This window comes from Marmota marmota, unplaced genomic scaffold, assembly GCF_001458135.2.
Source record: "Marmota marmota marmota unplaced genomic scaffold, marMar, whole genome shotgun sequence".
Classification (NCBI taxonomy): Eukaryota; Metazoa; Chordata; class Mammalia; order Rodentia; family Sciuridae; genus Marmota; species Marmota marmota.
The window spans coordinates 159,452-180,526 of record NW_026000168.1 but is presented as its reverse complement, the minus strand read 5'-3'; the positions used below and the strand labels follow the sequence as shown (position 1 = coordinate 180,526).

The window sequence follows — 21,075 nt, the reverse complement described above, 5'->3', positions numbered from 1 at the left end:
CCCCCGGGTTCCTGCAGGTGGCATAGGTGTGGACCACGGAGGGGGACAGAGCAGCAGGCCCAGGACCGTCCAGTGAACCTCTGTCCAACCCACCCACAAACTCCTCCCAAACAGCTGTGGCTTTCATTTGTAGATCTGAACTGATTCCTTTTTTAAAAATTATATACTTGTAGTTGCAACACCTTGAGTCGTATCATTTCTTTAATGATTTTCAATGGGAAGTGTTCTAGTGCCAAATAAACTTAGAGTGTTGGGTTAATCATCATTTTATTTTATTTTTTAATTTTTATTTGTATATGACAGCAGAATGCACTACAATACTTATTACACATATAGAGCACAATTTTTCATATCTCTGGTTGTATATAAGTATGTTCACACCAATTCGTGTCTTCATAATGGATAATGATGTTCATCACATTTCACCATCATTTCTAACCCCATGTCCCCTCCCTTCCCCTCCCACCCCACTGCCCTATCTAGAGTTTGTCTATTCCTCCCATGCTCCCTCTCCCTTCCCCACTATGAATCAGCCTCCTTATATCAAAGAAGCCATTTGGCATTTGGTTTTGGGGGATTGGCTAACTTCAGTTAGCATTATCTTCTCTAACTCCATTCATTTACCTGCAAATGCCATGATTTTGTTCTATTTTATTGCTGGGTAATATTCCATTGTGTATATATGCCACATTTTTTAATCCATTCATCTATTGAAGGGCATCTAGGTTGGCTCCATAGACTAGCTATTGTGAATTGTGCTGCTATAAACATTGATGTGGCTGTGTCCCTGTGGAATGCTGTTTTTAAGTCCTTTGGGTATAGACCAAGGAGAGGGATAGCTGGGTCAAATGCTGGTTCCATTCCCAATTTTCCAAGAAATCTCCATCCTGCTTTCCATATTTGGCCGCACCACTTTGCAGTCCCACCAGCAGTGTATGAGTGTGCCTTTTCCCCACATCGTCACCAACACTATTGTTGTTTGTCTTCATAATAGCTGCCATTCTGACTGGAGTGAGGTGAAATCTTAGAGTGGTTTTGATTTGCATTTCTCTAATTGCTAGGGATGATGAACGTTTTTTCATGTATTTGTTGACTGATTGTACATTATCTTCTGAGAAGTGTCTGTTCAGGTCCTTGGCCCATTTATCGATCGGGTTATTTGCGTTTTTGGTGTTTAGCTTTTTGGGTTCTTTATAAACCCTAGTGATTAGTGCTCTATCTGATGTGTGGGGGGCAAATATTTGCTCCCAAGATGTAGGCTCTCTGTTCACCTCACAGATTGTTTCTTTTGCTGAGAGGAAACATTTTAGTTTGAGTCCATCCCATTTATTGATTCTTATGCCGAAGGAGTCTTATTAAGGAAGTTGGGGCCTAATTCCACATGATGAAGATGAGGGCCTACTTTTTCTTCTGTTAGACGCAGGGTCTCTGGTTGTATTCCTAGGCCCTTGATCCATTTTGAGTTGAGTTTTGTGCATGGTGAGAGAGAGGGGTTTAATCTCATTTTGTTGCATATGGATTTCCAGTTTTCCCAGCACCATGTGTTGAAGAGGCTGTCTTTTCTCCAGTGCATGTTCTTGGCACCTTTGTCTAATATAAGATTTAATTATCATTTTAAAAGCTCCATAGTATCTCTGTTTTCATCCTATGGATTCTTTGAATCGTGAATTGCATTTGCAATTCCACTATTCCCTGTCTATGCCTTGAATTTGCTTTCAGATTGTGGAACTGCGAGAGAGCGCTGTCCTTTAGTAGGTCACGGAGCTGTGCTCTTGTTTTTGGCCTCGGCTCCCGCCAGCCTCCCCCAGCCTCCCCCAGCAGTGGAGGTGGCTGCTTCTCCTTCCACGTAACCAGCGACAGTGACCAGAGTGCAGAGGGCAGGCTAGACCCTGGGGCCCGACTGGGGGATGGTGCCGCCTTCCAGGAGAGGAGCTGAGGCCCTGTCACTCACTGGGTGACGTCTCTTAAGGGGCAGGAAGCTTGTGAAGAGAGAGGCCTCAGGAAGACCACGTTGGGCTGGGTCCTGAGGGTGCTTGGCATTTGGGAAGCCCGGGGGTCAGACCAAAGGCGTCTCTGGAGGCCGGTGGCTGACCCAGAGCTGGAGTGAGCAGGAGGGGGACAGTAGGAGGAACTCTGCCTGGAAGCAGGGCTGGACCACAGGACAGCAGCCAGGCTGGTGCCACCAGAAGAATGTGAGTGCCTTAAACCACGTGAGTGATTTTGTTCACATTAAAGAAACAGCATGAGCCCGGCAGCTCTCTTTTTTCTGTCGGATGTTTTAAACTGACATGTGGGTGAACATGAGTCGGTTGTTTCATTCATGTCTACCAGAACCTGGAGTTCAACCATTTCTTCCGTCTTGGTCCATTTTCCGTTGCTGCAACAGAAGACCTGAGGCCAAGCCATTTATAAAAGAAGGAGGTTCATCTGGGCCCAGGGTTCTGTAGCTGAGAAGTCAAGATCTCTTCCACCACAGGAGTGATGAAAGAGTGGAGGGCAGGCAGGCCTGTGCAGCAGAGCCAGAACATGGTGGGCAGCAAGGCTTTGCAGGACCCTCTCCTGTTCTGAGAGAAGACTCACTTCTGGAAAAGCAGAGGCATCATGGTCTCCACCTCCAGGGCCTAGAGTCCTCCCACCAGACCCACCACCCAGCACAGTGGCAGAGCACCGTCAGGCCCCAGCGTGGGGGCTGGCACAAGCCTTGTCCAGGCACAGCCTACAACCATCTGGGGTCTCCACATAAACACCAAGGTCAAGGCCCGTCTCTGGAGAAATCACGGTGCAGACAGGAAGAAGCAGAACTCAGAGAGTGACAAAGCTATCCGTCGACACTCCCGTTTTGTAAAGTTAAAATCTTCAGATGTGGAAACTAAATCGTCTGGGTGGTTACAGCAGGTGGATGAATCTGGCTAAATGGTCAGTATCCAGTTGATTCAACCCAGCGGTTAGAAACACTGGTAGATGTCAATGCAAGAGCTTTGCTAAACCCTGCCTCTCTCTCGGAGCTTATTTCTTTTAATTAATTGAGGCAACAAGTTTTCTGCCTCTTTCCTTCACGAATGATATGTAATGTGTTAAAAATAAATACTTAGAGCTTCCTCCAAATTGCCGGCATGGATTCTTAGCTGTTCCTCATTTTAATCAGAACAGCAGCTCTCAACTGCTCCATTCAGTCTCCATTAGTGAACTTGCTCCTCATCAGCATCCGGGGATCCCTCCCGGGTTTCTGCTTCTGGAGGGGAGCGCAGAACAGAGGTGCTGGTACGCGGCAGTGAATGAAGCAAGTGCAATTAAAGCCCATCTCCTTCCACGGAGCATGGGCAGTGTGCAGGTCACAGGCTCTGACTTCAGAAGCAAGCTCTGGGCTCCTGCTGTGGTGGATGACTTGGGGCCGAATCCACCTCAGGAGCAGCTGTGCAAACACAGCCCAGCTCGTGCCAAAGAGCCTTCCAGGGTACCACTTCTCTTGAGATGTGCAGACCTGCAGCACTGGTGAGTGCGTCCCTTCCCTAAAGGGCTTGAGGCTTTTGTTTTACAAGATGGGGAACATGAACAAGGAGAGGGGTACAGAGACCCAGGATGGCACGCCCTGGCCGCACCCGCTGCCTCCCAGCTGGGTTCAGAATGTCCCCAGGGAGGAAGCTCACATGAACTGAGGACTGTCACTGTGAGTGCCACTGGCTGAGCACTGCTCCCCGAGCAAATGGCAGACGTCACTTAAAGCCACCACGTGCACACGGCTCCTCTCCAGGGTGGGGTGTGCTCCATTGTGCTGAGCACAGGTCATGGTGAGGTGGATCCCCGAGGTGGGTATGGACCTGCTCTTAGGTAGCAGGAATGAATTCCCACAGGGCGGCGTGAACGCGTGCTGGTGTCTCAGCCAACGCCTTGAAACTGAAACGCTCCTCTTTCCTCCTCAAGCTCTGTAAGACTCAGACGGCCTCCCCGCGGCCTGGGCAGGTCTCTGCTCCTGCACACCTGCTGCTCTGCAGGCCGGAGGCTCTCTTCCGTCACAGACCTGGGCCATGTCACCCTCAGTCATCTAGCAGTTTTTCCTTAGATTTATCTTTGGGACCCGGCGGGTTGGACCCGGCTGCTCTACCACGGAGCTCATCTAGCGGTTTTAACTAGTAGCTTTCATGTGGGAGTTTGTCCATTGATGATTTCCATCTAAATCTGGTATTTCATTTGGGGATTTAAAATAGTGTTTTTCTAATTCTACCTCTTGCTCTGTAACTAGTTTTTAAATACAGCAGTATTCAGGAGGGAGATGTTTCCAGAATCAGTTCCGTGGGGAGAGTCTTCCCGGCTGGTCTCTGGGAGCGTGGCCCAGTCTGCTCTGTGTAAATGAGTCAGTGCAGGACGGAGTCCTGCCTGGAAGGAAAGGAGGAGCCCTCAGGCCTCCAATCTAACCCAGGTTCTTGGATCGACTTCAGAGCACAGTCACCATGGAACTTGGAGCTGCCCAAGGGAGGCTGAGCCCTCTGTGGAGTTCTCCACTACAAAGTGGACAAAGGACAGGCCCCAGCATCAGATCCTGATGCTCATCAGATGCAGAGTTCTGAGCACATACCGTTGAAACTCTGGGAGGCCTGGAACTCAGGCGCAGCCGCACACATAGGGAGTTTGGCTGTGGGGCAGCGAGGGCGCCCTGCAGAGGAGCCAGGTATAACCAGGCCTCTCCTGGCAAGGCTGACTTCCTCGTGCTGATTGACGAGAGCGGTAGTTACCGCGGCCGCCGCCCACCACAGGCTCTGGCAGAACAACTGTCATCCCGAGGTCCAGCTGTCGATTGTGCAATCCCAGGTACAATTCTGGGTGCTGTGCCGGGCTCGTGGAGAAGGGTGCTGGGGCTGAGCGTGGCCTGAGGAGCCAGGTCTGCCCCGGCTGCAGCGCAGGCCAGGGCCAGGGCTAGGTTCTCACTGGGGCAGTGTCATCTGACAGATGACATTTTGGGGTCCCTGCACACCTGATCCCGTTCTTTTCTAAGTTGGGGGAGAGGTCCAGATCATAGAGCTATCTCCCTGTTTCCCCCTCAGCATTAGAAAAGACTGTTTTCATCTTCAAAATGCAAAATAAAGACATGAGCAGATGATGACTGTGTAGACTGAGGTAGTGTAGAAGTAAGCGCAAGGAATGAGAAGAAGCTTCTTTCACACATCTCTCCAGGCTCTGCAGGTCACCTCTTTCCCCCCTACTTAATCAATAGAGTGTTGAACTCACAAAAGTGACCATTACTCTTCAGTTGCTTCTTGTCACCTGACCCTGGACGACTTCTTGGGGCTGCTCCTCAAGACCCTAGTCAGGCCAACCCACAGCATGTGACAGTCAGGAGTGTGCCAAGCCCTGCACGGGACCTGACTTCCCTGAGGCTCAGGACTTCCCTGGAGGCTCCAAACCACCCTGTGGAGTAGGCTGCAGATGATGGGAAGGGCCCAGCACAGCCACTTGACCAAGAGCAAGAGTGTCATCTGTAGCCGATCCCTCAGGGATGTCAGAACACAGTGGCATGAGCCCGCCAGCTCAGTTCTCCAGCCACCGCCTCCTCTCAGTGACTCAGAAGCACCCAGAGAAAAGTCCCTCTGTGGTCCCCCTTATCACAAGCAACTTCCCTGGCTCTTCTCGTGCCATCTGAAATGTAATCGAGTCTGAAGTAGGACCCAAGAGGAGGCGTTACTAACAGGTAACACTCAGATTGTTAGCATAAGAGAAATTTGAGAAAATTGACAAAGATAAAACACAGAGCTAGTTGTGTGGAGTGAGTGCCCCAGGGCGCCCCACAGCCAGGTGAAAGGACAGGCCCTCCGTGTCTGCAGCCCACCTGCACGGATCCTTCCACCCGCAGACAGAACTATTTGGGGAAAGGCCTGAGCACTGCAGACCGTGTCTCGCCAGTATTCCCTACCGTGCAGCACAGCCACACTTCCCATGGCACTGGCTTCGTGTCAGGTGCTGGGGCCGTCTCAAGATGACTGAAGTACGCTGGAGGATGTGCGCAGGCTGCACACAAGTGTCCCTGTGGTCCTGGAGCCAGCTCTCCTCCAGTGCCCACGCACACTTTCTCCAGCGGAGGTGAGAGCCCGGCTCTATGAGTACACTTCTCATCCTGCTCCTGCCCGAGGCCTTGTCTCCTGGCCACCTGGCCCAGGGCTCCCCTGACAGCAGTGGTTGAGGCCTGCTGGGGACAAGCCTTGGACAGAGGGCACCAAGCAGCAGAAAGGTTCCCCTTGTGGAGAGGAGCCAGACAGCAAGGGGGAATTGTAATGCTGAGTTACAGTGACAGAAACCATACCCAGTGTCCAGAGCACCCTGAGGCCACCTGACCACACCTGGCACGTGCAGTCCTAGCTGCTTAGGTGCAGTGCGTGGGCCTGGATTGCCTACTTCTCCTAATAGGTGAAAGCAGGGACACCTTCTCTGGTTTCTCTGGATCCTTCAATGGGATGCTTGTGAAGCACTTTCCAGTCCCCGCCCGTGGGACATGGTCCAGAGAGAGCGCTTGCTGGTACTACATCACGCCTCCACGGTTCCCTTCTGCGGCCAGACTGATCACTGTGGACATCAGGAGTGTGTCTGGTCTGAAACTGACCTGGCTCCTGGCAAACAGCCCCTGGAGGCTGGTGATTGCTGCATGATTTTGTTGGGCAGCTTATTTAATGATGTATCCTGCCTTTGCTCCTCTTCAACACTGAGACATTCTGCATCGTTCTTGATTGCTGCAACCTGGGTACTTCAGACAAGGGGGTCCGTTATGGCACAGTCTTTCTGGGACAACCACTGGACTCCTGGCTTGTTTGTAAATAAACATTCTCACTGTGGAGTCCCTTCTCTTGTCCCGGGTCCCCTCTGGTAACCTTGTCAGTGGAGATAGAGCTCCCCTGTTTTAGAAGATGCTTAAATTCTAATTGAAGTGAACTCTTCATATGCAAGAAATAGGGAACTTGCTGGTTCAAAAAATATAAAAATCAGTGAGATTAAGGGAGAAAGATTTAAGAAAGCAATTAGTGAAATCATGTCTAAAAATCAGTTTGATCCCTGGGAAGAGATATTTTTATATCCACAGAGCTTTTTTGCATCACCTTTGCTCATGAGCAGGACATGCAGTTGAAGTCTCTGACCTCAGTGTGCGGAGTAGGTTTGGGAGAGTTGGGGTTCCGTCTTTATAGACTGTGTGTTCATATCCATTAGCATATTTACTTATAATTAATACAGTACAGAACGCTTTGTTAAAGGCTTTTCATCCCAGACTGAAGAAAGACAGCTTCTCTCCGTGTCCTTGCTGGGGCCCTGAAGCTCAGAACTTGGCTATTGCTTTGAAATTGGGTTGTCACATTTAGGTTGGTGCTAAGTCATCTCAGAGGCCTCAGAAGAGCTCTCTATTTTTGCCTTCACCTCCTTCTTCATCGGCTGTGATTTATTTAACGGACGCTGGATTTCTTTAAACCATCCGTTCTCCTATCTAGGACACTGTCTCTGAGTTACAGCCAGAACTAAGCTAGAGATGCTTCTAAATGCAAAATGGTCCCGCCTGGCTGCCGTTTTCCCCCATTTGCCTGAAAGCCGAGCATGGACCACAAATAACACAACAACAGCTCTGGCTCTAGCTGTAGAAAACCCTGACCTCCTCCTGTCTACAGAGCGAGTCTGGGTGGAGGGGGACGAGTCCTCCAGCCCTGAGCCCAGGCTCTAGGGCTTTTTTCCACTTCCTCCCACATGGCAAGCGTCTGGAGATCTCTAAATCTTGATCTGTGGTCCCATAGGGGAGGGCAGCTGAAGTTCTGCATATCTGAAAAAACTCTTAGCTGCAAACTGGGGATTTCCAGGATCCAGAATTGAAAGTCCTTCTTGGGGTGAAGGATACCACGATGTGACCTGCTCAGTTTGCGGGTACTGTGATGCTTCGTGGCCAGAAGTTGGAACGTGGTCCAGAGCCAGTTTTCAGTGTGTGGACCTGACCGCAGATTACTTGACAAATTGCTCCTTGGAAGACGCCATGCATCTGTGGCGTTTACGTAGACATGGGAAAGAAAATTTAATACTGCCAAGACTCAGCAGGAAGATTTCCATGGTCCTCACAATCTGGGTAGCTGTTGAAGCATATTTCAGCGCTTTCTGGGAATGAAAATGACCCCTGATTACGCAGAAGTGTCACAGAGAATCTCCACCAAATGACTGCTGTTGTAAAGATATAAATTCCTCCTTCTAACTGCCTTATTTTTAAAATTTATTTTTCTATTTATTTTAATTAGGTATATATGACAGCAGAATGCATTTTGACTCATTGTACACAATGTAGCACAACTTTTTATTTCTGGTTGTACCTGATGTAGCGTCACACCATATGTGCAGTCACACATGTACCTAGGGTAATGATGTCCGTCTCATTCCACCATCTTTCTTGTGCCCATGCTCCCTCCCCTCAGTCCAATCAAAGTTCCTCCACTTTTCCTATGCCCCCCCCCTCCATTAGGGATCAGCATCCACTTATCAGAAAGAACATTCAGCCTTTGTTTTGGGGGGGTTGTTTTACTTTGCTTAGCATGATATTCTCCAATTCCATCTATGTGGATAATACCATAATTTTATTCTCTTTTAATGCTGAGTACTATTGCCTTGTGTATATATACCACCGTTTCTTTACCCATTCATCTATTGAAGGACATCTAGGTTGCTTCCACAGTTTAGCTATTGTGAATTGAGCTGCTATAAACATTGATGTGGTTACATTACTATCGTGTGCTGATTTTAAGTCCTTTGGGTACAGACTGAGGAGTGGGATAGCTGGGTCAATGGTGGTTCCATTCCAAGTTTTCTAAGGAATCTCCATCCTGCTTTCCAGATTGGCTGTATCAATTTGCAGTCCCACCAGCAGTGTGTGAGTGTGCCTTTTCCCCCACATCCTTGCCAACACTTATTGTTGTTTGTGTTCTTAACAGTTGCCATTCTGACTGAAGTGAGATGAAATCTAAGAGTAGTTTTGATTTGCATTTCTCTAATTACTAGAGATGTTGAACATTTTTTCATATATTTGTTGATTGATTATATATCTTCTTCTGAGAAGTGTCTGTAGTGTCTGTTCAGTTCCTTAGCCCATTTGTTGATTGGGTTTTTTTTTGGGGGGGGGTGTTAATTTTTTTTAGTTCTTTATATATCCTGGAGATTAGTGGTTAATGTGCTATCTGATGTGTATATGGCCACAAACATTTGCTCCCAAAATGTAGCTCTCTGTTCACCTTGTTGATTGTTTCTTTTGCTGAGAAGAAGCTTATTTTTTTCATTTGTTTTTCTGCTTGTGTAAAATCCCACAGATACTGTGTCCACAAGTTTGTGCCATGATTTGGATGCAGTTAGATTGTCCCTCAGAGTCTCTGTGCTATAAGCTAGGTTCCCTGGTGATGGGATCAGTGGTGGGACCTTCAGGGATGAGCCTGGTGGGGTCGGTTCTCATGGCTACAGTGGGATACGGCCTGCAGGGGTGTGAAGGTCCCTAGGACTGTCCCTGGAGAGGCTGAGGGTGTGAAGGTCCTTAGAGCCTGTCCCTGGAGAGGCTGAGGGTGTGAAGGTCCCTAGGCCTGTCCCTGGAGAGGCTGGGGTGTGAAGGTCCCTAGGCCTGTCCCTGGAGGGTGTGACGGTCCCCAGGGCCCCTGATTTGTGTCCACTGTTCCTGGAGTTCCGAGCTGGCTTCCTGCCCCCACTGCTCATGGAGGAGCAGCAGGAGGACACATCCTGTTTGCTCCTGCCTCACTGTGGCCTCAGGAGGGCGTTTCAGGAGAGAAACTGTTCTGCCCAGTGGGTCGGGGAGGATGCGCTTGGTTCTTCTAGTTTGCTTTGTTGAAAACTCCTGCCCACGTTAGCTAGTTGGGATCTGCTGTCCGCTCTCTGCTGGGAACTGTCTACTGAATACTAACACAGGTCTGGGTCCTGGGCATGTCCTAGCACGTGGACACCTCCGGGCTCTGCTCCGGGTGTCATCTGTCCTTTCCTGAAGCAGAGGGTGCCCCGGGAATGGACCTCAAGGACTTGAGATACAAGGGCGCAGCCTGACACAGTAGAGATGACCAGGGCTGACCTAGCGCCTGCAGTGAGTTGAGCCCCTGAGTGCCCGCTCTGCCCCGAGCAGGAAGAGAGCAGGCCATGCCGCCTCCTGGGGCATCCGGCCGTGTCAGAGGGAAGGGGCCGGCACGGAAACCCTGGACCTCAGAAACTCTGGACTGGTCATCTTGCAGTTCACAGGCTTCACAGGTGACCAGAACCTGGGCAACCACAATTGAGAACCATTAGGATTTGGAGAAATGGTTCTTAAACCTATGGCAGCTGGAAAGTCCTACAGAAGTCTCTCTGGAGCATTTAAACAATGTGGATTTGTACTCCAACTACCACCCGCTTCCTGCTTCACATCTCTTCCCCAGTAGGTCTGTGCTGGGACAGGGGAGTCCGTGCTGAGCCTCTGGGGCTGAACCACGGGTATGAGTCGGTGGTTGAGGCCTCCAGCCCAGGAGCCCCGGCACAGGCCCTTCCCGAGGGCCGCAGGCTGGCCCTGTGCTGGATAGGGATGTGGAGAGACACCGGTGGTGGTAGTAGGTTTTCTCACTGTCTGTCTGCCCAGGTAGCATCTGGAGACTTCGGTGCTGGGCGGGATGCTGTCTGCAGAGCCCATGGAACTTTGCCCCTGGGCGGTGGCTCTGGGCTCCCTTTGGCTGCCCACGTGGGACTGCTAGAACTGGAAGCTTCCAAAGTAGATGAAAGATGAGACCACTGGGAAACACTCGTTCCTTTCTCCCATCACTCAAAAGGCTTCCAACACAGGGGCCGATTCCCCACAGGACCCTGGTCCAGGGCCGCCTCCTGTACCTTGGTCCCCGTGAGGCCTGTAGCCATGACTTGGAGTCCTCAGGGTCTGCGCCTGCCTTCACTGGGGTGGATACCATCTGAGTTTATTTCTAACTTACAAGCAGAGGAGCCTCCCAGCCCGTTCCCAGCCACCCCCCCTGCCCCCAGGCGATTCTACAGAGGCCACCTCCTGGCAGTGGGCTGCCTGCGGGGAAGGAGAAGTGTCACTCTGAGCAGTGCCATCACCCTTCATAGTTATTCATCTGTTAACATTCCAAGAAAATCGATGCTGCAGTCTTGCAGGAGATGATAAATAAAGTGATGAAAACAAATCAAGGCTGATTGTCTCCTGATGAAAAGAGGAGAGGTGAAGTAGGGTAGTGTGCAGTCAGCAGCCGAGGGTCCCTCTAAGCTCTGGGGGCTGGAGGCCGTGGAAACCAGCCTCGGGGCGCACCAGGCAAGGATGGCCCAGGCCCCCCAGGTGTTCTTCTCCATCTTCAAGGGCCATTTCAGATGTTTTTCCTAATTCTCCCCATTTACCATCCCTGGGAAGTGGCACGCATGGTGCAGATCCCACATTCTGTGTGTCCAAGGGACAGAACTTGATTGAGGTGTGGGGACAGGAGAATCGTACCCTTTTTATGCACAAGATACCAATATGCATACAATGTATAAAATATCTATTAAAATTTTATGGGGGAAGTAATTAGGAAAATGTATAAATGTATCTAACCCTGCAAGGGTCTCCTGGGCCAGGCAGGCAGAAGTACAAATGATATGTCGGTCGCGCCTCCCTTTAGAGCTCAAGGGAGAAAGCTGGATCCTCGTGACCTTTGCTGCTTGCTGCTCTTCTTGTCTGTGCCCTGCCACAGCCCTGGGTGGCCCCAGGGACTCTGCTCCCATGTTGGTGGGCTGCTGCATGTGCTCAGACACACAGAGCTGCCCGGAGCCCTGCTGCAGGCCCACTCCCCCGGCACGCCCCTCTTGGCCACGCTGGAGGGCGGAGATGAGGAGTGCAAATCGCCTCCTCAGCACTCGCTCCTGAGAAGCTGGTGAAAAGTCCGCTGCAGGTCTCCCAGGCTCCTTGAGCAGATTCCTTCCCAGTCACAGCCCTTGCGGCCCTGCCGTCCTCCTTGAAGGCCTGCAGCTCCTCGTCACTGACGGCCCCCAGGCCCAGCAGCACTGATGAGGGCTTTACAGCCCCCACCATGATCCGGTGTCCACCCTCCTCTGCCACCTGCCCCCTTGAGAGCCCAGGAAACCACCCAGACAGGAACAAGAACCCAGGCCACCAATGGCCATCCGGCACTGTCCACTCCAGCCTCGGGCAGCTCTTTCTGAACCGTGGGCGCCGCCTGGCCTGGGGCCTTTGCTCTCATGTAGAGGTCTAGATAAGCCTCCAAACTGTTAACTAGGGACCAGTGACTAAAATCTAGGTCACCAACCCTTATTTCTTCCTCCTAGTGCCTTTTTATTGCGACTCAGCCTTTCCTGTCTGGATTAAACAATCACCAGGACTTTATTTTTTGGTGTGGTGGGATGTGGTTTTGTGCTCCCCAGACCTTCCTGTGGTAGAAGTACGTGAAAAGACAGAGGAGGCCAGACTCGAAGCACTGCCGAAGAAGCCCTCGGGTCTCGGGTCCTGTGTCCCCCTCAGGCTCATCTGCCTGAGCCCAGGGGCGTGAGGCAGAAATGGGACTTAAGCACACTTAGAAAGGAACTCTCACGTCTGCTCCTCGGTGCTGTTGGGCCGCTCGCTCACATCAGGACACGTGGTGGTGGTGGCCGGCTCCAGTCTGTTGTCACTCTCTAACGTAGCACTGCTATTTGGCTCTTCATCTAAGTGACTCTAACACAAGTGCCACTTAAGATTTCTGGTTTTCAAGTGAAGTTCCACTAGGTTACAAATACTAATGACCCTCCAAACTCCCCTGGTTTACAGGAGGAAGCAGGTAACGAAGCCCAGGTACTTTATGTAGCTTTGTAGTGAGTAATGTGTATTGATTTTTCACAGCCTGAAATGTTTTCATTCATCTTGTGCAAGAAAGTCTGTTAAAGAATTATTAACGATGCGATAATTGCTTTAAGATCTATGTCCTAATTAAAACAGTAAATTTTTTATTACGTCTTTATTTTAATTAGATGTACAGAAAGACAATAATTTTTACAAGAAAAGCTGCGTAAAATAAAATCACCTCATTTAGAAATGCTTCAGAACCCGAGTGGTGCTGCTCAGAGAGACACATGGCGACTTGCGTCCCGCCTGAGTCGCCAACCCCGCCTGGAACGGGGACATGGGAAAGCCCATTCACGCCTTCTGTGAAGTGCAGCTCGCCCACCCCGTCAGCTTCTGCTGCTGCTTCTTGGAAAAATAGCCACTTTCTAAAGTGAGGACATTTACTCCGTCCTCCAACATGGCCAGGAGGTACATGCCAGGAGAGCAGGGCCTGCAGCAGGGCAGAGGCAGCTCTGTGTGTCTACAGGCTGTGCATTCCATGTCCCAAGGGGCTCAGTTCCATCCCTAACCTGAGGTTGCTTAGAGCTCAGTGGTGGGATAGAGAGAGCATGCAGAGCCTACCTGTCAGCAGAAAGGAATCGCAGGTAGAAGAGTCAGCAGCCCGAGACCGCCAAAGGTACGCAAGATGCAGTGGTCTCTGGCGAGACTCGGCGCGGCTGTGCTCTGTTTCACGGCTGCAGATCTTACCTGCCGTGTTTCCAGCGTTCAGTGTGAAAAGGGTGCTGTGCCATGGGGCCGGGCTTCATCTATCTGAGGGTGTGACGCTTGATCACCAGTCTTGCGCTGAGTCCGGCTCTGCGAGTGTGCCTTGGAACCCGTGAAGTCATGGCTCTGGGCTGAGGGAGGAGGTGCTGGTAGCTCAGGTATCGGGCCTTCCCTGCTTACCTAAGGTGGATGGTTGCTTCTTGCTCTGAAGATTGTCTGTTTCCCCTGCTCTGCCTGGAGTTGTTGCCTCCCCAAGCTCAAGATTGTAGGCTGCTTTTGGTGTTTGAGAGGGGCTCTGAGTGTGTCCCGTGCCGGGCCTTACACGTAGCTCACCAGTGTGTGCTCTAACAGGAAGCACAGGCACAGAGACTGTGCCGGGCAGAGGAGACCACTGGGGCCCCTGGGGGATCAGGTGGGGCCTGGTTTTCTTTTGTCACTTCTTTCAAGCTGCAAGCTCCAGCAGACATTCCTCCCACACTCTCTCTGAATCCATCATCAGTCTGTGACCTCGACAGATTTCTAGTGCGCTCTTCATAGACCATGCACACCTGTGCCCTCCTCTCACAGAGTACCAATGTGGTTTAGAAATCAGCCTACTGCAGTGGTACAGGCCCACAGTCCACCACAGCCAAGCCACAGAACCACCCAGGTGCCGTCGAGTGATGAACAGATAAAGAAAATGTGACGGGCCTGCACCATGGAGCTCATTCAGCCATAAAGAAGAATGACATTAGGTCATTTGCAGGAAAACAGATGGACGGGGAACATCAGGCCAGACCCAGAGAGTCAAGGGTGGAGTGTTTTATCTGACATGTGGAAGCCAGAGAGAAAAAAGGGCTGACAAACAGGAACTCGTGAGAATAGAGGGGAGAGTGTTGGAGTGCAATCAGGGGACCACAGGGTTGGGGTGGGCAGAAAGGGGAGAATGGGGGCCTGACGCTGACCACAACATGTTCTGTGCGAGTACGAGTCTGCGGCAGTGCATTCCAATTTCATGTATAATGATGACTTAGTGAGCTGTAGTGAGATGTGTGAAGATTTAAACGTGACAAGATGCATCGAGCCTTGGCCTCGATAGGGGCCCAGTAGGAACCAGCTCAAGGTAGGCTGTGTGCTGTGCGTTCTTCTCCAGATGAACCTGTGTTCAGGTGAGGTAGAAGGCACTGTGGCCTGGGCCCAGGTGTGGGGAGCCACCCCAAGGTCCGCAGAGACAGGGGTAGAGAAATACGGGCAGATCCCAGAGGGAGGGCGTTGTCGTCCTGAGGAACAGTGACCCAGTGCAGAGGAACAGTGACCCCAGTGCAAGGACACAGCCTGCTTCACACACAACCTGATAGTCTCAAGGAGGCCAGGGGATAAACCCCACGGAGCACTAATCTGCAGGTTCACTTCCCAGTTTCATTTACCTGTGGTCAAGCATATTAAATGTAGAATTCCAGAGGTAAACCATTCTTGTTTTAAATTGGGTGCTATTCTGAGTGCCAGAGAGAAATCTTGTGCCACCTGCTCCATCCTGTTGGGAAGGGAATCATCCTTTGTCAGCATATCCATCCTGTATACCCTACTCACCCGTTAGTAATTGTGCAACTGTCTTAGTCATCTGACAGTCATGTTATCACGGTGGTGCCTCTGTTCACACGTCCTTCTGTTACCTAATAATGGCCCCAAAGCACAAGACTAGTGATGATGGCCTATTCCGATGTGCCAAAGAGAAGCTGCCAAGTCTTATAGTAGTTATGCTGAGACTGCCAAGACCCACAGTAGGAAGAACGTTGGGCTTGGAAATTGTGAAGAAGGAAAAATTCACACAAGTTTTGCTGTCACATCTCAAACTGCCAACTTGGAGCCAAGCGCATGACAAGTGCTTAGTAAAGATGTCAAGGCTGCAAATTAGAGGGCTGAGCACTGTCTGTGGCTTCAGGAAGCCTCCGGGGTCTTGGCACCTGTTCTCTGTAGATGGGGTTCAGCTCCTGTAGCCTGATCTGCTGGGCTCCCACCAGCCAAGATCAGCCAACTGGCAGGATGCACTGTCCATGCAGATGGGCAGGAAGGCAGAGATGGGGGCAGCAGGCCCCATGGGCCTGCAGGGCAACCTCAGGGCATGACTCCGCACACTGAGAGCCCGGAGGCCTTTCTCTGAAGTGTTGTGCCATGACACACTGTTTGTCAACCTAGCAGATCTCCCGGTAGCATCAAGATTATTTCAGCTTTGAAATACTCAGAGACCACCTAAAACAAGCTAATTAATAGTGCACCCTGTTAGTGTGTGCAGATCTGGCATTATTAGTCTAATTAAGAGGCTTTTAACAGTCTCACTTTCCCGTCTACCAACCCTGCACATCCTAGTGAAAGTAAATTAAACCCATTAATCACAGTGGAGAATGATGGAAGGTACAGGGTAGAGGCAGAGCGCAGGAGAGACGAACAGCCCTCGGTGTGTTTAATTTTGTTCCCAGTAAGGGATGAGGATTTGAAATTGTAACATCACAATAAAGCAATTTACTATTCGAGAGCTGAGCATATTATAATTAGTTAGATCATGTGTCTTTGTTTAGGCCACAACAAATGCTGTTCAGTAGCACCACCAGCCCTGGCTATCGACCTCAGTGAGATCCCCAGCCCTCTGTCACCCTGGGAAACATTCTCTCCATGCAGGAGGATGGAGTTGGACGGGGGGCGCTGAGAGAAGCACAGCAGGGCATGACCTGGAGGAGGGAAGGGGTTCCAGAAGGTTCTCGATGACCCTGTGAGAACATAAGCACGTGGTCCATATGCTGAGGATATCTGCAGAATGACCAGGGGCTTGACTGCGACTGGAAGCAGAAGGAGTTAAGTGGGGCAGATTCTTTCAAGGGACACTTGAGCTGGGGTGTGAGTGACGAGTGGGAGACACCACATTAACCTGGAGGGCAGTCCAGGCCTGGGCGAGAGCCGGTGCAGCAGCAGGATGGTGGGAATGGGCTTTTCTTGTTCTGAGACTGAAAGTCGGTGGCGCTGGAGTGGGATAGCGGGAGGGGTGGCCGGGGGAGGTGGGCAGTGGGCGAGTCAGTGCCCGAGGCTGCCTGCCAGCACGTGTTGGGTGAGGAGGTGGGGCAGAGAGGACTGAGGTGCTGCAGAAGTCGGTAGCACTGACCACAGCCCAGCTGGCCTCGTGGGCATGGCAAGGAGTAGGTGGACCTGGAGAGCAGTTGCGAGCCACCTTGGTGTGGACGGCAAGAAGGAGGACTGGGTGACTCAGGTATGGGGCTCGCTGACAGATGGCACGGGTGGGGCTCAGCAATGGGGGAGGGCAGCCCTACCTGCTGCCGCAGGGCCGCTGAGATGGGGACACACTTCGAGTCTCCAGTTGAAACTGCCCTGGGTGCCTCGGTGTGATCCGGGGCATGGCCCACTCCTGGGAGCCAAGGACGTCTTCATTAAGGTGATGGTGGTGGTGTTTTCCTGGGTGCACACACAAACTGAGCTTCACACCGTAGACAGAGCAGCAAGTCAGTCACACGCCAATAACCCCATCATTTGAAAAGCAAGAACCAGGGCAAAAAGTGACATGTTCATTCACCAAGTACAGTTGTCAAGTAGCCACTGGAAATGTGAGTCTGGAACTAGAAAGGGTCATCTCCTGAGAGATGGGAATGGCATCACTGTTCGGATGGCTCCCTGGGTGTGGCCTCTGTGAGATTAACTGTCCTGTTCAGGTGTGTTTGAGAATAGATAAAGAGATAGCACCGAGTGTGGAGGAGACACAGACAGCCAGTCATTTACAGACTCATTCGTCACTGGGTTAAATACCACTGTCTCCAGCCATCCAAATTAGTGTCCAGATCTTGGCTCGAGGCGGAAGTGGGCTGTCAAGTCACCTTTCCAGCCTGGCGTGAGAGGGATTCCAATGCTCTACGTTAAATATACACGTCAGCATGGACCTGAATGGAGTCCAAATAAGAATGACACAGAGAATCTAATGTGAGAACTAATTGCACTGCTTATTAAATAGTACTACAGGTTTCAAAAATATAGAGGTCACATTAAATTCACTTTTGACTCACACTTATGGTGCCCCAAACTATCCTACTAATCCACGCAACCAAACAGCAGTCAGAGGAAACGTGTAAGATAAACCTCTGCTGACTCCTTGAGACAGGACTCCATAGAAAAGAACATGGTCTGTGTGGAATGAATGGTTAAAGGAATCGCAAGCATAATTTTGAAAACACTCAATTTTAAAATTAGCTGCAACTATCAGCAACTCACTCTGCCTAATAAGTGATTCTGTTATACATAGTTCATGTGGTTGGCCAAGGCTGTATAGAGGAATCACAGAGCATATCTAAGAGGTGGAGCTGCTGTGGGTGGCTCCTCCACCTGGTCCAGGCTACACAGGGCATGTCTAAGAGGTGGTGCTGTATCCGCCTGGTCCAGGCTGCACACGGGAAGCTCAGAGCATGTCTAAGCAGCGGTTGTTCTGTAGGTGGCCCCTTGACCTGGTCTCAGCACACTTCAGCTGTGACATTTTGGAGGCAGCCGCAGCATTCAGAGGATCAGTCTAGAGCCATAAATGACACAGGAACACACATCTCTGAAGAAATACAGGGTGTTTTCTGAGGCAAAGCAGAGCTCGTTGTCTTGGTTGCCTAACGTTCTTGAGGGGCCTCATTGAGCGGTTCTCGTGAACGGTGAAGCACTCTGGGGTCGGGTGCTCCTTCCCTGGCAGGCTGCGTCCCTGGGGCAGTGAGGTTGTGCAGAGCAAGCTTCCCTCTGGCAGTAGGCTCATTATACTGACCTCATGATGTTTTTCCAGGGAAGCCCCTCATTGATCCTGGAGGTTGTTTAGATGTTAATGTGAGTAGTGTGGTTTAAGTAAGATAAACTGGGAATTCTAGGTATGGGAAACTTGTATTTTTTAAGTGCTGGGCTGAAACACAGCTAGAAATCCACTCTATGTGACCTAAAGGGTCAATGTTACCATGCGGAGGAATTTAGATTTTAGGTGTTACACATAAAAATGTCCTTTATTCTACCTGTGGATGTTTTGAAAGATACTTTTGAATATATAGATTTATATGTAATTTTATTGTTTTTTCCTGAATTTTATTAGCTAAATCTTTTACTGCAAATGAGGATGGGTAGCATGAACAGGTGTCATGCCGGGCCATTTGAATTAACTTCACATGTCGCAGAGTGTTCGTTCCCCACAGCTTACTGTGCTGACAGTCTACTGCACAGTATCTGAGACCAGTCCAGGGAGAGTGGAAGGTGGGCAGGGGAATGGACTGTCGGGGACATGCCACTCAGCCTGTCCTTGCTGCCATAGGCTGGGGGATCCTCTGAAACTGCAGAATTCAAACCTGCCACCAGATGAGTCGCAGTCCCAAGTTTCTCCTCCCTTTTTCTTTACCACACTGTTTTCTCTTCCTTTTTCAGTGGAAGAAACTGCAAAGGAGAATCTGCCCTTCAGAACTGACAGGCTGAAGCTTCTTGTGCCAGGACTTCCCGAGATCTGCCCACCAACCTACACATGACCTGGAAGCCAAGGTAGGGACCGTGATGTTGATGAGGCCTCTGGTTCTGAGGCATCGACGTTTGGATGCAGCCACCAGGACGAGGGGGCAGTTATCGGGGTCAGTACTCAGTTCCAAGGGCAGTCTCCTAGGCCACTTCCTGTGACACGCTGGAAGTCTGCTTTTCGGAAGGAATCGGAACAGTGCGTAGGACAGCGTGAGGCACACACGTGTACTTGAGAGTGGCAGAGAGGACAGCCATGTGTCCCATGTCACTTCCAAGGGGATTGTGGCCCGGGTGAGCACTCAGCCACAGGTGCCCTGTGTGACCCAGGAGGTGAGTCCTCCTGACAGAGGTGCCCTGTGTGACCCAGGAGGTGAGCCCTCTCTGACAGAGGTGCCCTGTGTGACCCAGGAGGTGAGTCCTCCTGACAGAGGTGCCCTGTGTGACCAGGAAGTGACCCCCTGACAGAGGTGCCCTGTGTGACCCAGTTGAGCTCTCTCGAGGTGGCAAGCCAGCCAGGACCTTGACTCCTGGACCCTGCATCTGTGAGATGTAACCTTCTGTGGTTTAGACGCTATCCAGCAAATTGCTATTTTGTTATGAACACAGGTATCCTTACTTGTTAATTTTCAAGTGTTCTCTACTTTGTGCTGTTAAAGGATATTTATAAAAATATAAAATCTCAATTCTCCTAAACTAGAAAATCATGATGGATTTTGTGAAGGACAGGGTGTGACATGGAGTTGGGGGCATCTAGGGCAGGCAGTTTAGGGGCCTCCAGATGCAGGGGCAGACCCCTCCTCATTGGTTGGTCAGCATCAGGTCCACCCACTGACCAGGAGGTGCGATTCTATGGGCAGGGATCACCTGTGTTTCTATGGGCTCTCTGACAGTCCCCGGACTCTAAAATAGCTCAAAGACAGGGCAGTGGTACCTGGGAGTGGTACCTTCTCTCCCACAGCAGGAGCTGGACCACCGCTCTGCACCCTGCGACCCACAGTACCGCCAGACTGAAATCCGTCCCTCTGGTGGGTGTGTAATGATGTCTCACTGTGGCTCTGATTTGCATGTGGTCCTTCACCACTAGAATATCCTCTTGGGGTACTCTTCCAAGACGTGGCCAGTTTCCCTGTTGGTGGTACTGACTTTGGGAGCACAGAGGCCGTAGGGGCTCTCTGTCACTCTCTGCCGTCTCAACAGTATCAGTTTTATCTGTGACCGCCCGGGGTGTTGCTCTTGGAGATCTTTCTTCAAATGGACTGTGGTTTGTTAAACATATAAAATCAATATATCTATTGATTTTAAAATTAAAATGTATATGAATGCTACAAAGGGAAAACCAATATCAATTTCCCGTAAACTGAAGGTAGTCATGTAAATAAATATCCCCCAGAAAACCAGCACGAATCCACAATCAGACTTAGGGAGGTAGGCTGGCGCCCAAGCGTGGCGCTGAGCCCCATTCTCTCTTCCTGCTCTTTCTCCTCCCGATCCCACCCCCGGGAAAGGAGAAGAAGGGTGTCAGGGAAGTCTCAAAGACGGGCCCCGCCAAACTGTTTCCTCCTCAGTCTGGAGGCTGACTCAGGAGCCATGGGCTCAGTGTGGGACTCAGGCTCCGGTCAGACCCAGAGAAGGCCCCACGTGACAGGTGCACTCGTGGTCCCCAGCCAGGTCCACCCAAACCCCCAGATTCTGTAAGCAGATGGCTAGGGTGGTGAGAGGAACTGTGCAGACACGGTTCCGGTCTGCCCTTGAGGGCAGGGTTTGTCCTGAGCTGTCTGAGTGCCAGCTTGCGCCTTCTCTGGAGCAGGAGGTCTTCTCTGGTCAGAGTCAGGGAGGGTAGTGGCAGAAGATGATGAAGGACAGAAGCCTCAGAGACTTGACCGCTGCTGCTGGCCTTGAGGAGAGGGTGCTGGGAGTGGGGGACACAGGAGGCAGCGCTCAAGGGAGGCCCTGGTCTAAGGTGCTGGTGTCAGTGATGTGAGCTGAGCAGATCCTGCAGGTGGACAGCGTGGCACCCACAG

At 51.0% G+C, this 21,075-nt stretch overlaps 1 long non-coding RNA gene across 1 annotated transcript in view; it reads left to right on the top strand.

Annotated features, from left to right (window-relative positions):
- LOC125611716 overlaps positions 1-21,075 on the top strand; it is a 100,713-nt gene that overhangs the window by 17,220 nt on the left and 62,418 nt on the right. The window contains exon 2 of the long non-coding RNA XR_007341902.1: positions 18,971-19,081. This is a non-coding gene — a long non-coding RNA (uncharacterized LOC125611716). The remainder of the gene's footprint in view (positions 1-18,970; positions 19,082-21,075) is intronic.